Below are 14222 nucleotides of genomic sequence, written 5' to 3' on the forward strand. Positions count from 1 at the left end.
TAAGTTCTGAGAAGCAGGTATACTCGGCTCTCCTCATTCTTGGGTCATCCAGGGTACATCCCTTGATGACATAACTGTCTTAGCCAGACAGCTGGCCTCACGTGCATCAATGACGACTGTGTTAAGGTTCCAGTTCGTTCCTGATGTCACCACCCCCTTGAAGGTGGACAATGTTGTTGCTCAGATGGATTGCAAAGAAATCCCAATTCGTTCTCTTGGGATTCCTTATTATTCTTTTTACTTCAGAGTTACCCTCAATGTCGAATCTGATTATTCTGTGATCAGACAGATAGGGCTCATCCCACATCCTCCTAGTGCCTCTTGTCTAACGCTGGTTATAAATGTTGGAGTGTTCTCCATGTTATATGTTTCTAGCTTATTGCTAAGAATAAATTCAAGAAGGTACTCACCTCCTCGATTGGTGTCACTGCTTCCCCATAGTTCGTGATAGGCATTGGCATCGCAGCCGAGGAGAAGCGGTAACGCCTTCTTTTCGCAGTACTTTACGAGTTTAGCGGCTGACTCCGGTGACATTCGGATGTTGTCTCCTGGGAAGTACCCTCATGCCACGACTGCCTCTAGAGTGCTTCCCCAGTTTCCAGTTTGACTTGGATAGCCACAAGGTCCCCGGTGAGGAAGTCTGAAAGACACATATATTTTAAATTATGTTTAAGAATTATACAAGCTCTTGGTTTCGCATGGTGGAGGTTTATCTAGGCTATCTTAGTGCTGCCCATTGGCTCCGTTATTGTTTTGAGCACTTCTCCAGTGTCAGTGTGTCACCCTCCTCGGACATGGCGTTATCCTGCGCGTCGCTGCCCACCTTAAGCCCTAGAAGATCTAGGTTTCGGCCTCTATGGCTTTCGAGAGTTCTTCGGGGCCTCGGTATGCTTCTCACTCGGTGTCTCCTCCGAGGTGTCTTTCCTCGGCTTTTCCCTGTGCACGTGCATAGGTATGTTGCCAAATCGATAGTTAATATGAAAACTCTGACGTTTAATTACCTCCAAAGATCGGTCATATACCCCGATTTTGAGAAGTCTGCCCTTGCCCTCCACCTTGCTCTGATAACTCTCCACAATCGCGTATGGAGATTAGGAAATCCATGACATCTTCCGTCTCTATTGTTGTGGCTTTGGAGAGAAAGATTGTCACCATGTGTGCTCCTGGTATATCATTCCCAGCACATGATGACAGTTCTGCTCCTTCCCAGCTTGGCAATTTAGGAACTATGGTCCTAAGGCACTCTGCAGTGTCTTCCGTCGTGCAATTCACCAGCATATGACCTGGCGGAAAGGGTATCCCAGGGAAAACAAATTTCGCAGTCCATCCTTTGCAAATCTGACTGACGACAAGGTCTTCGATAGTTTCCTGCTCCTCACGAATGTCTACAAACTCGGGAAATGTTGTTCGCAGTATGGCCAATCGAATGTCCTTGACCGCGCCAGCCCCTGACCTGCCCGGGTTTCTCCTCTCTTGGGTTCAGGTTTGAATTTTTTGGGAGCATTCCCTTCATGCTAGCTTATCTCGGCTATCCGCTTTCTTGGCTCCGATAAGGATGACTTAGGTGTGCCTTAAGCCTTTTGAAGGGGCTTCCTTCAAATAACGCTGGTACCATGTAGCACCTGCCCCACTAAGCCCTGTCTCCTTCTTGACGTTTGATATATTGATCTTAGATGTGCTTTGACCAGCAGTGGTTTTTGTTGATTGTTGTCCTCATAGTATATCAATGTTGACTTTGGATCTACTGATTGACGTCCCAACTTCTCCCTTTTTGGGTGCAGTCACCTGGCTCTCAGTATTTCGGAGATATGCCTTCGCCTGGTGCGGGGTACGGGGTCCCGCTTGTTTGGATGTAGTTTTTTTTATTTTTGTAACATTCCTTATTTGGTTCCCATGAATATGAGGGTTGCGAGGTCCGCCGCGCCATAGCCAAACTTACTCACTGAGGCGGCCAGGTATCAGTGAGGCTTCGTTCGAATACAGACAATTACCCCCGGCTGCAAACTAACCAGTGGGCACGGTTCGCATGACACCCTGGATTAGGGGGTGGTGTTTTTCGACTCCTAATAGTAGGGTCACCTCGTACAGGGTATGGCTATCACCACTCACTAACGAACTTGGTAGACGAGAGGCTTCGCCCCTGAAAAGCCCCGCGTTGCCCTGGAGGAGGAACAGCTCACCCTCGAAGAGAGCTATGTTCCGCGTCAGTCTATCCTGTAGTGCACTGCTCGACCCCTATTTTATGGTAACGCGACCATATATTGTAACAATAAAAACGTTTCAAACAAATTAATAAACACATGCTGAACACGCTAGTGATGGGAGCGCCACATCTTTTAGTGGTGAAGTAAATAGTTAGGAGTTGCCGCCATTCGGCTTCACTTTCCAACTCCGGGACACCAACTTCGGGCTTTCTAAAGCTTCTTCCAGAACTTCACAAACAGTCCTCGCTTACTATTTGCTAAAACTTTAATTTAATTTTGTTATTACTGAATATTCATAGCAAAAATGGCCTTACTGCCACCTGTTGTGTGGTTGAAGTTTAGCCAACTATTCCGTCGAATTTCGAAATTATTCAAGACATCAACCAATGGACAAAGCTGCAAGTGTTCCATTCCATTCTGTTCGCTGCAGTGCTTCCCGTCCAACGACTTGTCTCTGTGAATTCCTTCAGTTCCATTTGGTCTTCAAATCGGAGTGGGTAGTCTTGTCCCCAGTTCGGCGGTTTCGTTGTTTGTGTTTGACACTTTGGAGGGTTTTGGTGACTTGTCCCACGTCCTACCGGCATTTGCGTTTTCAATTCAGTGTCGATCAATACTCAGAGAACGATTCCTCAGGTGCTAGTGCAAAACATCCAGTTCGAAGCTAATTACCGCGAATTACATCACAGAATCGAAGGTAAGACAATTGTTCAGTTTTTTATGTCGTTTATTATCTCATTGCCAATCCGACTACATAAATTGATAAGGAAAAAACGCGCCAGATGACTTGCAATATGCGTTACGGTGCAACTGTGGCTACGCACAGCGATTCGGAGCTGCTTGATTAATTCTTTGTCCGTGAAAATCGAGACAATTGGCTTGTCCGCGGTGCAGAGGTTAAGGTGAGGAATTTGAATTCCTAATATGCACAGGCCCCAGGCAGAACGGCGGACGGTTGGATAGAGTTACCTGAGCTACACGCCCAAGCCCCCTCTCCAGTGGACCGCCTGTGTCGCCACGACCAAAGTTCACTGGCCGGCGAGTTTCCACATTTTCATTCGCTTTCTGCATACATTTTCCGGCAATCGAGGTCTGTACTCGGTGGTTGTTGGGTATTTGGTTGGGAAGCTGATTCCTCCGCTCGTTTGGGATCGCCGGAATGCCTCAATTCTGTAAATGAGTGCGTCAGTGATACTCGAGAACCTGTTACAAGTCTCCAAATGAATAAACAATTAATTGGCTTCTCCGCGGATTCCACTGTGGTTTTTAATCCGGCCCCTCTGCAGTCACCTGCTATCTCCAAGTTTACCTGGATCTGATTGGGATTTTCATTTATTTCGTATCGATTACAGCAAACAGAGACAATTACTGCGGTCGATTGCCGTGTGAAAAGTGCAAGATTGAGGGGAGTTGAGAAGAACTCATTTAGAGGCGTGAAATCACAGCAGCCTTGTCTGACCACGAACTCTGTGGGCTATTTTTAATGTTTTCCACTTGCCAGAGGCGAGAATACAATCATAAAGATAGCGAGTAGCAACAAACCTCTCCGGCTTGCACTTCTAGCCCACTTGTTGCTTGCACTTTCGAGACGCATAGTCACGATATAGCATAAAATACGAATTTGCACTTTACAGAAACTCAAGTGTAATCACCCAAGATAACAAATCGTGGAAAGATAGTAGCTTCGGTCCGTACTGATGAAGATAAAACGAATCGTCTTTTCAGCAAGACGACAAACGAATATGAGACAAGTCGTGTCATTATAAATCAAAGTCCAGAAATTTCCATGAAAATTATCTTTATCTGGCAAACCACTCATACTCTATAAGTATTTCAATTAAACAATTGAGCTTGGTATATTTGGGGTTAACACATTCAATACAACTTATAAATGAGCCGGCGTTTTTCCAAACGTTCGTGGAGTCTGTTCAGATCTTTAAAATTCATAACTTCATCCAATCCTTAAAGCATTTTCATATCTTCGATGTTTCCATTTTTGTCCAAAAATCTCCAGAGGCGCTCAGCATGCTGTTTGGATTATCGCCGAAGGCATGAATTTTGTGGATGTTACCGAGAAGGAGTTCGACGAACCAAAAATAACTCGAAAAACTGGAGAGCCATGTCCTGAATCAGGTGCAGAATTTTTGGTACAAAAGCTTCACCAGCATATAGGCTCAATTGACACATAGTATAAACCAGTTGCACCATCTGTTCATCGACCTTAATGCCTATGATAGCATAGCCAGGGTAAAACTGTACACGGCCATGAGAGAATTCGGTATCCCGACGAAACTAATAAGACTGACTAGGCTGACCTGACCAATGTGCGAGGCCAGATAAAAGCAGCAGGATCACTCTCAAGACCATTCGACATCAACAACGGTCTACGACAAGGGGATGCGCTATCATGCGTCCTCTTTAACCTGGCCCTCGAGAAAGTGATCCGTGATGCTGAGGTGAATGCAAGAGGTACGATCCTCTTCAAGTCCACCCAACTACTGGCCTATGCTGACGATATCGACATCATAGGAAGAACAACCCGAGACGTACAAACTGCCTTCATCCAGATCGAGCAGGCGGCTTGAGGGTCGAGATCTTGGGCTGCACATCAATGAAGGCAAGACAAAATATATGGTGGCAACGTCAGCACCGAAGACGAATCAACCAACAACATCAAACCGCACTGGTCAAACACAAACACGAAGAAGAATAAGGATAGGGGAATACAACTTTGAGACCGTTGACAATTTCTCCTATCTAGGGTCGAAAATCACAACCGATAACAACTACGATGATGAAATCCGCGCACGGTTGTTGTCAGCCAACAGAGCCTATTTCAGCTTACAAAAACTGTTCCGCTCGAAACGTCTCATCATAGGGTCAAAGCTCTTACTGTGCAAGACAATGATCCTGCCAGTCCTCATGTATTCCTTGGAAACTTGGGTTCTTAACAAGAAAAATTGCGAGCTCTTTGCCACGTTCGAGAGAAGAATCCCCCGAAGAATTTTTGGCCCCCTACATGAGGATGAACGAGTCCGTAGCTTACGTAACGACGAAATCTATGAGCGATACCATGACCGTCAAGTTGTGGATAAAATCCGGCTCAATAGGTTACGGTGGGCGGGTTACTTAATCCGTATGGATGAGGATGATCCAGCCCGGAAAGTCTATAAGGGCAGTATCTATGGTAGAAAAAAAAGACGAGGCTGACCCTGCCTGAGATGGAGCGATAGCGTAGGTCAGGACGCCAGACAGCTTTTAGGGATATCGAACTGGCGGACCTCGGCCCAAAATCGTTGATGCGCCGTTGATGTATATATATATATATATATACCTGGCGTACCAGGTTTATCCTCACCTGAGTTGCAAACGCAGAGCTGCATGCGACCAGGCGCGTGTCATGGGTTGCGGATAATGACATGACCCACCGGGTCAGCTACGAATATCGCAAGTTAATCTTATAAATAAGTAGCCGCGGACAAGCAGAACGTTTCCCTTTGTGTTCGTCCTCCCTTACCGATTCTTCCCGTTCAGGGGGAGTAAACCTCCTTAACAAATCCGCAATCCGGGGTGAAGGGATCGACGCGCCTATCGGATGAATTGCAGTGACGTTACACTGTATTTCAGCGGCTCCCCTCCAAATACCTTCCCTATCTTTGGAGGTAACCATGGGGCATTGCAACATTGGGGCTCTGTTGCAGGGCTGACTGGTTCCCCATTACTCGTGGGATTAATTGGGGACTTTTGTTTAAATTCTTTAAATGGGACCCCAGGGACACGAAGACAGTACCCAACACGGTTAAGGGTCGTTCACCAACATCAGAGCGGCTCTTCGCCCTTGGATGTTTTTTCGGTTATGCCGTCAACCACCAAGGACGCGAGACCTAGGCGTCGTATGGTTTAGACGAACCAACTTAACGAATTTATCGTCCACGCCTATTACCGTGTCACGGATTTGGAACGGAATCCATCAGGGTACAGACATCGACTACATGACGCATTCATAACCCGAATTCCGGAGCTAAGTCATGTTCCGGAACAGAACGTCGTCAACCAGTACCGGGTGATAGTGAATAACAACCGAGTTGCCTTACCAACTAGGCAACAAATCTTTCAAGAGGTTTCACTTGAGCTCGGGCTGGAGTCATCAAATTACCGGACTAGTCAAAGAAGTGACACAAGTACTCCACCTGTAAGGCACTCCATGAATCCAGTAGTCAGGAGAAGCTTAGTAACTGGGGATGTCGACCCAATTTATAATGAGGCTTTGACCGCGTTCCAGGTCGCATTCACAGAGTATGCTGAGATTCTCCCAGACGCTAGGCCAAAGATCCCAAAACTGAAGTTTACTTCGGCAACTACTAACATCATTGCTGCCGTTGACAGAATTTTGGCTGATCGTTTGGCTAGCGAGATTACTGCTACAGAGGTTCACAGCCTGATCTACGTTGCAGCTGCCACGGTTATTCGTCTCCATAATCAACATCTTAGAGCGAATAACAGAGGTATGCGCTGGATGTTTCGACTCAACAAAAGAGTCGAAAAGTTGAGAAAGGAGATTGGTCGTGTGACGCAAGCACTCCTTGGAAATCCATCACCAAGAGTGCACAGATGCGTTGCGAACATCATTGGAAACTACCATCTGTCCAATGATATGCCAATCGAAGAAATCCTCGAGGTGCTGAAGCAGAAACTTGCGGTATGCTCCAATCGCATCCGTAGGTATCAAAAAAGCTTTCAGCGAAGGACAGACAACACCTTGTTATTCCAGAACCAACGGGGATTCTACAAAAATCTCACCAACTCAAGTCGGGAAGGCAACCTCGATCTGGATCAGGCAGAAGACTTCTGGAGAAGTGTTTGGAGCGAATCCAGCCGTTGCAATTTAGAAGCAGCGTGGCTCCCACACCTTATGCGTTCATACGAGGCCCTCCCCGAAATGACCATGCCTGACGTAACTGAAGTCGACGTTGAAGCAGCCCTTGACAAGGCAGGTAACAGGAAGGCGCCAGGAGTTGACAAGATTCACAACTTCTGGCTGAAGCGGTTCAAGAGCACTCACAGGATATTGGCAAATCAATTTAATCAGATGATTGCCGATCCTGATTTAGTTCCACCATTTTTCACCAAGGGGATAACTTTCCTCATCCCCAAGGAACAGGGTATCTCTTGCCCTTCAAAATGTCGACCAAATACTTGTCTTCCTACCATCTACAAGGTTTTCACTTCAGTTCTGTGCGCGAACATCTCAAAACATCTTGATGTTCATAAATTGATAGCTGAGGAGTAAAAAGGATGCGCAAAGGGCTCCCGAGGCTGCAAAGAACAGCTTATAATCGATACGGTAGCTGTAAAGCAGGCTGTTCACCAAAAACGAAACATTTCGACAGCCTACATCGATTATAAATCAGCCTTTGACTCCATATCACATTCTACTACAAGTGTTACGCTTGTATAAAATCAACCCGAATGTCGTTCTTCTTCTGAGGACATTAATGAAGAATTGGAGCACGAAGCTATCGGTATCCTCACAAACATCAGGAGAGATACCAATCAGGCGTGGCATTTTCCAAGGCGACTCTCTAAGCCCACTGTGGTTTTGTTTGGCTTTGAATCCGCTATCCCATCTTTTGCATGAAAGCAAATACGGGTTCCTAGTCAAGCATGGCATATTGTCGAAATGTACATTAAGCCATTTAATGTACATTGACGACATCAAACTGTATGCCAAAGACGAGAACCAACTTCGCTCCTTGCTGGACATCATCATCCAGTTCAGCAGGGATATCGGCATGCAGTTGGGTTTGGAAAAATGTCGCATAAAAACGATTGTTCAGGGAAAACACACCGACAACGAAGGATACAGCCAAAATAACATCCGAATTGAGGGTATGGATTCGGACGACGTCTACAAATACCTCGGCATATTGCAAGCAACAACACCTGCTGTGGCAATAATTAAATCTAAGTGGCTGGGAGAATTTGAACGGCGTCTGGATCTTGTCCTTAAAACTGAGCTGTACGGGAAAAATAAGATCATGGCAATCAATACCTTCGCCATTCCCGTCCTTCTATACACTTTCGGTGTGATACAGTGGAGTAATACTGATTTAGAATCTGCCAATAGACGGGTAAGGGTAGTTCTTGTAAACAACAACATGCACAATAGAGCTGCCGAAAAATTGAGGATCACTATCCCACGTCATCAGGGTAAGTACTTGATTTAAAAACGTTGCACTGCAATCAAGTGCATTCTCTTCGTGAGTTTTTCTATGAGAAACAATCCTCTAGCCAAATACATCAGGCTACCGTCATGGCAGATAATAAATTATTTCCTTTGAACTTGAGAAGCAGAGAATGGGATCCCATGTCGAATGTTACTTCAGTCCAACAGAAGATCGACATGTGGAAAGAGAAACCCATTCACGGAGGTCATATCAAAAATTTGTTTTTGTCAGGCATTGACATCGAAGCCTCCAACAAATGGTTGACAAATAGTGTACTTTTCTATGAGACCGAAGCATTCCTAACTTCAATTCAGGATGCTTCGCTCCCAACAAAAAATTATAAACGACTCCTCAATCACCAACTCCAGTTGTAGGTTATGCAACTGTGAAGAGGAGACCATCCAGCACATAAAATCTGCGTGCAGGATGTTGAGCGGTACCGAGTACACCAATCGTCATAACTCCGTCTGCAAGATTCTCCATCAAAACCTTCCGTTGAAGTATAACTTAGTGGCAACATACCATCCTTACTATAAGTATACTCCGCAGAGAATCTTGGAAAATGATCGGGTCAAACTACTGTGGGATCACACTATTGCCACCGACCACAGTGTTAATCATAACAGACCCGATCTAGTTCTGCTTCTAAAGGAAGAACGAGTGTGCTTTATAAACGATGTAGCCGTACCGTTGGACCGGAACACTGTTGAAAAACAGCACGAAAAAATCCGGAACTACGGCCCCCTGGCAGACGATATGAAGCAGGCTTGGAGACTACAAAAGATCGAAGTAGTCCCAGTAGTAATTTCAGCGACGGGATTAGTCCCGCAGAACTTACATAAAGCGCTGAAAACGCTCGATCTTAGGGCTGGACTATACATGGAGATGCAAAAAGCGGTTATCCTTGCAACCTGTGCTATAGTCCGAAGAGTCTTGTCCGGTAACAATCTGACCTAATGGGTTTCAGTCTTGATCCGCACTGTCTTCGATATAAGATCCATGTCTCTGTATTGTAGAACCTCCGCGTCATTGGCTGAAGTGTTTGCGACAATCGGGATGTAGTAATACATTTTCGCATGGTCGCACACACCTTGCGTTAAAACGCATCATCGCTGTGATGCGGTCCTCTGGATGTTGCCTTCAGCCCATCCTTAGGTTGGTCGCCTCTCGGTCCGGTTGGGCGGGAAGAGGGTCCGTGGGCTTTTTTAACTATATATATATATAACCAACCTCAAGCAAACCCCTTATTTGTGGGCTAGCAACCTGTAAATTTCAAAAATCTACTGCTACCGAAACGTCAACAACGCCTCGGATAGGGACTGACCTCACGGCAACGACCTTTGTTTATCGAAAACGGATTATGATTCGTCTCTGGAATGTGCGCTAGCTCCTCGATAACGGTAACGAAAGTCCTCAGAATGCTCGCTTTCTGCAACTTGAGCGGGAATTCCAGCAACATAAACTGGACATTCTGGGCCTAAGCGAAGTAAGATGGTAAGTACTCCTCTCCCCCTTGTGGCAATTTGCTTTTGTACTCTGGAACGCCAAGTGGTAGCAGACGCGAATCCGGTGTCGGGTTGCTTTTGACGGCTACCGCATGACAGGCTTCTAACTGCTAGATTTTGGTCCAGGTTAACGAGCGTCACAATTGTGCAATGCTACGCGTCAACGGGGACTACCGATGTAGTGAAGAAAGATGTTTTCTATGAGCAATTAAACATGGTTCAGGGTGACGTTCTGATCGATTTGTGTGATCTGATTGCCAAGATTGGATCTGACAACACCTTTCTCGGACATGTCTTGGGGACCTTAATGGTAATGGTGGGAGGTTCGTGGATCTCTGCTACTTCCACCGCCTCGTTATCGGTGGCACATTATTCGAGCACAGAGCCTGCCCTAAGGTCAGTTAGGTTTCAATTAAAGATGAAAATATCAGAAGCCATCAGAAATGCTCTTTTCTTGGGTGCTGCACAGGTCGTCGGCCATGTCCTGAAAGGCCGTCATAAGATCTGGCTGACTGTGGAACCGTGGTAGCGGATCGATGAACGCAAGGGGTTGAAGGCTCTACTGACCACTGCAAGTGAGGCCGAACGTGACGCGTTTAAACTTCGAAACCGAGCAAAATCTCGGAAAGTTCAGAATAGTCTACACCGTAGAGAATCTGCTATTGCGCTGGTCAGGAAAGCAGAAGATAGCGCACATCGCAATGATTTTAGAACTGTATACCGTATCACGAAAGAGCTCGCGTGTGGTCGCAAATGTTACGATGGTCCTGCGAAGGACATTAACGACTTCTCAATCAACGATGTTTGACAACTGAAGCGGTGGAAAGAACACTTCACCAAGGTGTTTAACCACATTACATCCACATCAACATAAATGCCTGGTCAAAGTAACATCGCGTATCCGCGCACTGTTCCTCTAAGCAGAAGAGAAATCATTTCGGCCATCAATGCACTCAAACCGAGTAAACCATTGGGCTTGACGGTCTCCCCGCAGAGGTATTTATCACTACACCTGCAAATCTGCTACGTACATTCGTACGGAAGTCTTGTGAATCCGAGATCTTTCACTGAGAGTGGAAGAAGGGGATGATCGTTAAGGTTTCAAAAAAGGGCACCGGTTTTGAGTGTGACAATTGGAGAAAGCTTTCGATAGCATGTATCTGAAGTGCTCTACGTAGGAGGGGCATTCCGGAGAATTTAATAGCTATTATCAGAGCGACATATGTCATCGAGATAGAATTTCGGCGTATTTCTAGGTCCAAAACGGAGTCCGCCTGGGTTGCATCCTGTCACCGATATTATTTCTTCTTGTTATCGGTGACGTTCTTCATGCTGCCTCGTCCGAAGAACGTGAAGAAATTCAATTGACGATAACATCTTTCCTGAAACACCTCGACAACGCTGATGGCATCTGTTGGCTCTCTCACCGGATCATGAACCTTGGCTTTGGAAAGAGAGGCAAGGAGAGCATTACTTAACACCTTCCTGTCTGGTGATAACACTAAAGACTCGCAGGAGGTTGTTTGCTCTCCAGAAACCGTCTAAGCGTTTGAAACCACGTAGCAACAGCTGGTAGATGCTACACTTTCGTCACTCCCTCAACAAGATGCACCTCTAACCGTGTTCATCGATGCCTCAGGCATCGATTCGCTGCTCTTCACTAAAGGATGGCAACCGTTGGGTTTCTTCTCAAAATAGTTGAATCCTGCTCAACGGAGTTACAGCAGCTATGATCGTGAATTACTAGCCGTGTATCTAAGTAGTAAGCACTTGCGACATTCTCTTGAAAACAAGCGGTTCACGGGCCATAAGCCTCTGACTTTTGCCTTATGACAAAAGCCCGACAAGGCCCCTCGCCAACTTCGGCACGTAGCCTACATCAGCCACTTCACATCGGCCATTCAACAGGTCAACAACTTAGTCGCTGACGTTTTGTCCCGGATCTCCGAGATTAACATTCCAGCCGAAGTCGATCATTCGGCAGTCGCTGTCACCACCTAGAAGGATGACACAGTTCTTCGGAACCTGCAGTCGAACTCCAAATACAAGTTCAACGAGTTCCCTATCTTCGACTCACATTACTGTATCTGCGGCGAGATCTCTGAAAAGGGACCTACGCCAGATATTTCGGTCCCTTTTCGTAAAGAATTGTTTTTTTCTCTGTGCACGATCTTGAGCACCCTGGAATTCGGACAACAAACCGGCTAGTCTCTAGCAAAGATAGTATGGCCGTCCAGGACCTGATTTCTTGGGTCAAAAAGTCCATCGCATGCTAAAGGTGTAAAGTCACTAGATATGCTAGGAAGGAAGTAAACGTATTACTTAAGTGGACAAGGCGCTTCCACATCATGAACCTCGACATTATGGGCCCTCTGTGAGACTAGCACGACTACAAGTATTGCCTCACGATCATTGATCGGTTTACACGGTGGCCTGAGGCAATACCTCTGAAGGATATAACAGCGCAGCATGTGTTGAGTGGATTCCGCGTTTTGGTGTTCCCGCCGTAATCATCAGATATCGACCGCAGCCGAATAGCCCCACCACGGGTTCTCTTGCCAAAGCCCTTACGTTTCAGCTTGGGGGCGGAGCGATATCGTGCATCCGAAGCGCGGCGGGCCAAAAAGCCGGTTAGAAATAGCTGATGCTTTGTATCACTTCGCCACAAAACCGGTTTTCTCAGATCACCATTATCGGTTTAGTAGAAAATATGAAGTTATCCTGAAACGTAAAGAAAACTTGAACCAGGAAAATACTGAGTTTTTCCTCACGAATGGCTCAAAAATAAAATAGAGGTCTGGAGGAGGATTCTACCTTTCGAATAGAAAGCCACATGGGTGATTGACGTAGGTGATCTTAATCTGCAGCGATAGTCAAGCTTCACTGAAGACGTTGAGCAGTTCTTTCAACATCTAGATTCAATACGGTAAAACTACTCTAGGTACCTGGTCACTGTAGTGCAGAAAAATCTCGGATTCCTTAACAGAAGAGGTTTCAATTTCTCCCATGCCGGGAATAAGGCCAGCAATTAGAGCGCGGAAATCCTGGAACACATAAACCAATCTAGAATATTCCCTTAGATTGGGAATCGAGTACAATGAGTCACTATGATCTCCCCCACCATATACACATGCACACAAGCCGCCCTCTTTACATTGCATTCCTAGATCTAGAGAAGCTTTTTGACCACGTGCCACACCGAATCATCAATTGTAAACTGCAATATGTGGTTGATGCAGTGTCGTTTGCTCTATTGCCCTCTTTAGCTTCGTATACTGACCGACTATCAAAGACAATGAACGCCACCTCACGGTTATGAAGACGAAGACTTTGCGTAGGATGAGTGGCGCCGCAGGCTATGATCTCCTCGCAAATGAGGACCTAGCGTGGAAAAATTACAAAACAGATGCCTTGTTTTGATTTTTTTCTGGAAAATAGTAAGAAGCATTTGATTTAGTATGAACGACTGTCCCATTCCACCTAGTTGTAATTGCGAATATAATATTAAAGCTATCAAGTTGCATCACGAGATTGCTGTTTCTGCATGCATCAAGGACGCTAAGTCTACGCCCACTTAGTCTTCAAGTGTGGGCACTAAAGTATCTTCTCGTGGAAATAAATTTTTCAGAATCGTCACAACAGTATATCTTTTTTTAAAGATATTTCGGTTATTTGTGTCTGCATTCCGTCAAAGAATAGAAGCCCACAATCAATTATAAGAAATCATTCCACGCTGAATTCATGCGAGAAAACAAAAATGCGTTATTTTTCCATCTTGCAATATTAATCACGCCATAGCACGTTTTCCGCCTCAAAATTATCTATTACTTAATAGCGAACCTTGGCCTTGCCTGTCATTATCTATTTCGTCTTCATCAACAAATCAACAAGTTTAGCGCTTCTTTGCCACTTTGATTCCTGGTTATTCATTAAATTATACGTAACGTCGGAGTAAATTCTGGGATTCAATGAAGATACGGGGCCAATCGCTTGAAATTGGGATTGCTGGCATGCCCCAAAACGATACTGATAGTACGCACATGGTATGCTTTTTAAATGGGTCTGGATTTTTGGCATGTGTCCAACAGTTGTTAATCGCTAATCACCTCACTAATCGTCCGAATGTCGACGTTTGAGATTACTAAGCCAGTAGATTGGGTGAAATGTATTTTCCTTTTCTTTTTGCTGGGAGTTTGTTGAAGTGTGGCTTATCAAAGAGGAGATTTTTGCCCTGGATCATATAAATATTTGATAAACTTGTTGCATAATGTTCACGGGCGTTGACTTTC

At 45.5% G+C, this 14222-nt stretch overlaps 1 protein-coding gene across 2 annotated transcripts in view; it reads left to right on the forward strand.

Annotated features, from left to right (window-relative positions):
- The first annotated feature begins 2664 nt into the window (after positions 1-2664).
- LOC119648135 (isocitrate dehydrogenase [NADP] cytoplasmic) overlaps positions 2665-14222 on the forward strand; it is a 41179-nt gene continuing 29621 nt past the window's right edge. The window contains exon 1 of one of the 2 annotated variants that reach the window (XM_038049677.1): positions 2665-2898. The gene's annotated coding sequence lies outside the window, so the exon portion shown is untranslated. The remainder of the gene's footprint in view (positions 2899-14222) is intronic. The other variant, XM_038049678.1, reaches the window with a different exon arrangement.

Source organism: Hermetia illucens, chromosome 2, assembly GCF_905115235.1.
Source record: "Hermetia illucens chromosome 2, iHerIll2.2.curated.20191125, whole genome shotgun sequence".
Taxonomy (NCBI): Eukaryota; Metazoa; Arthropoda; class Insecta; order Diptera; family Stratiomyidae; genus Hermetia; species Hermetia illucens.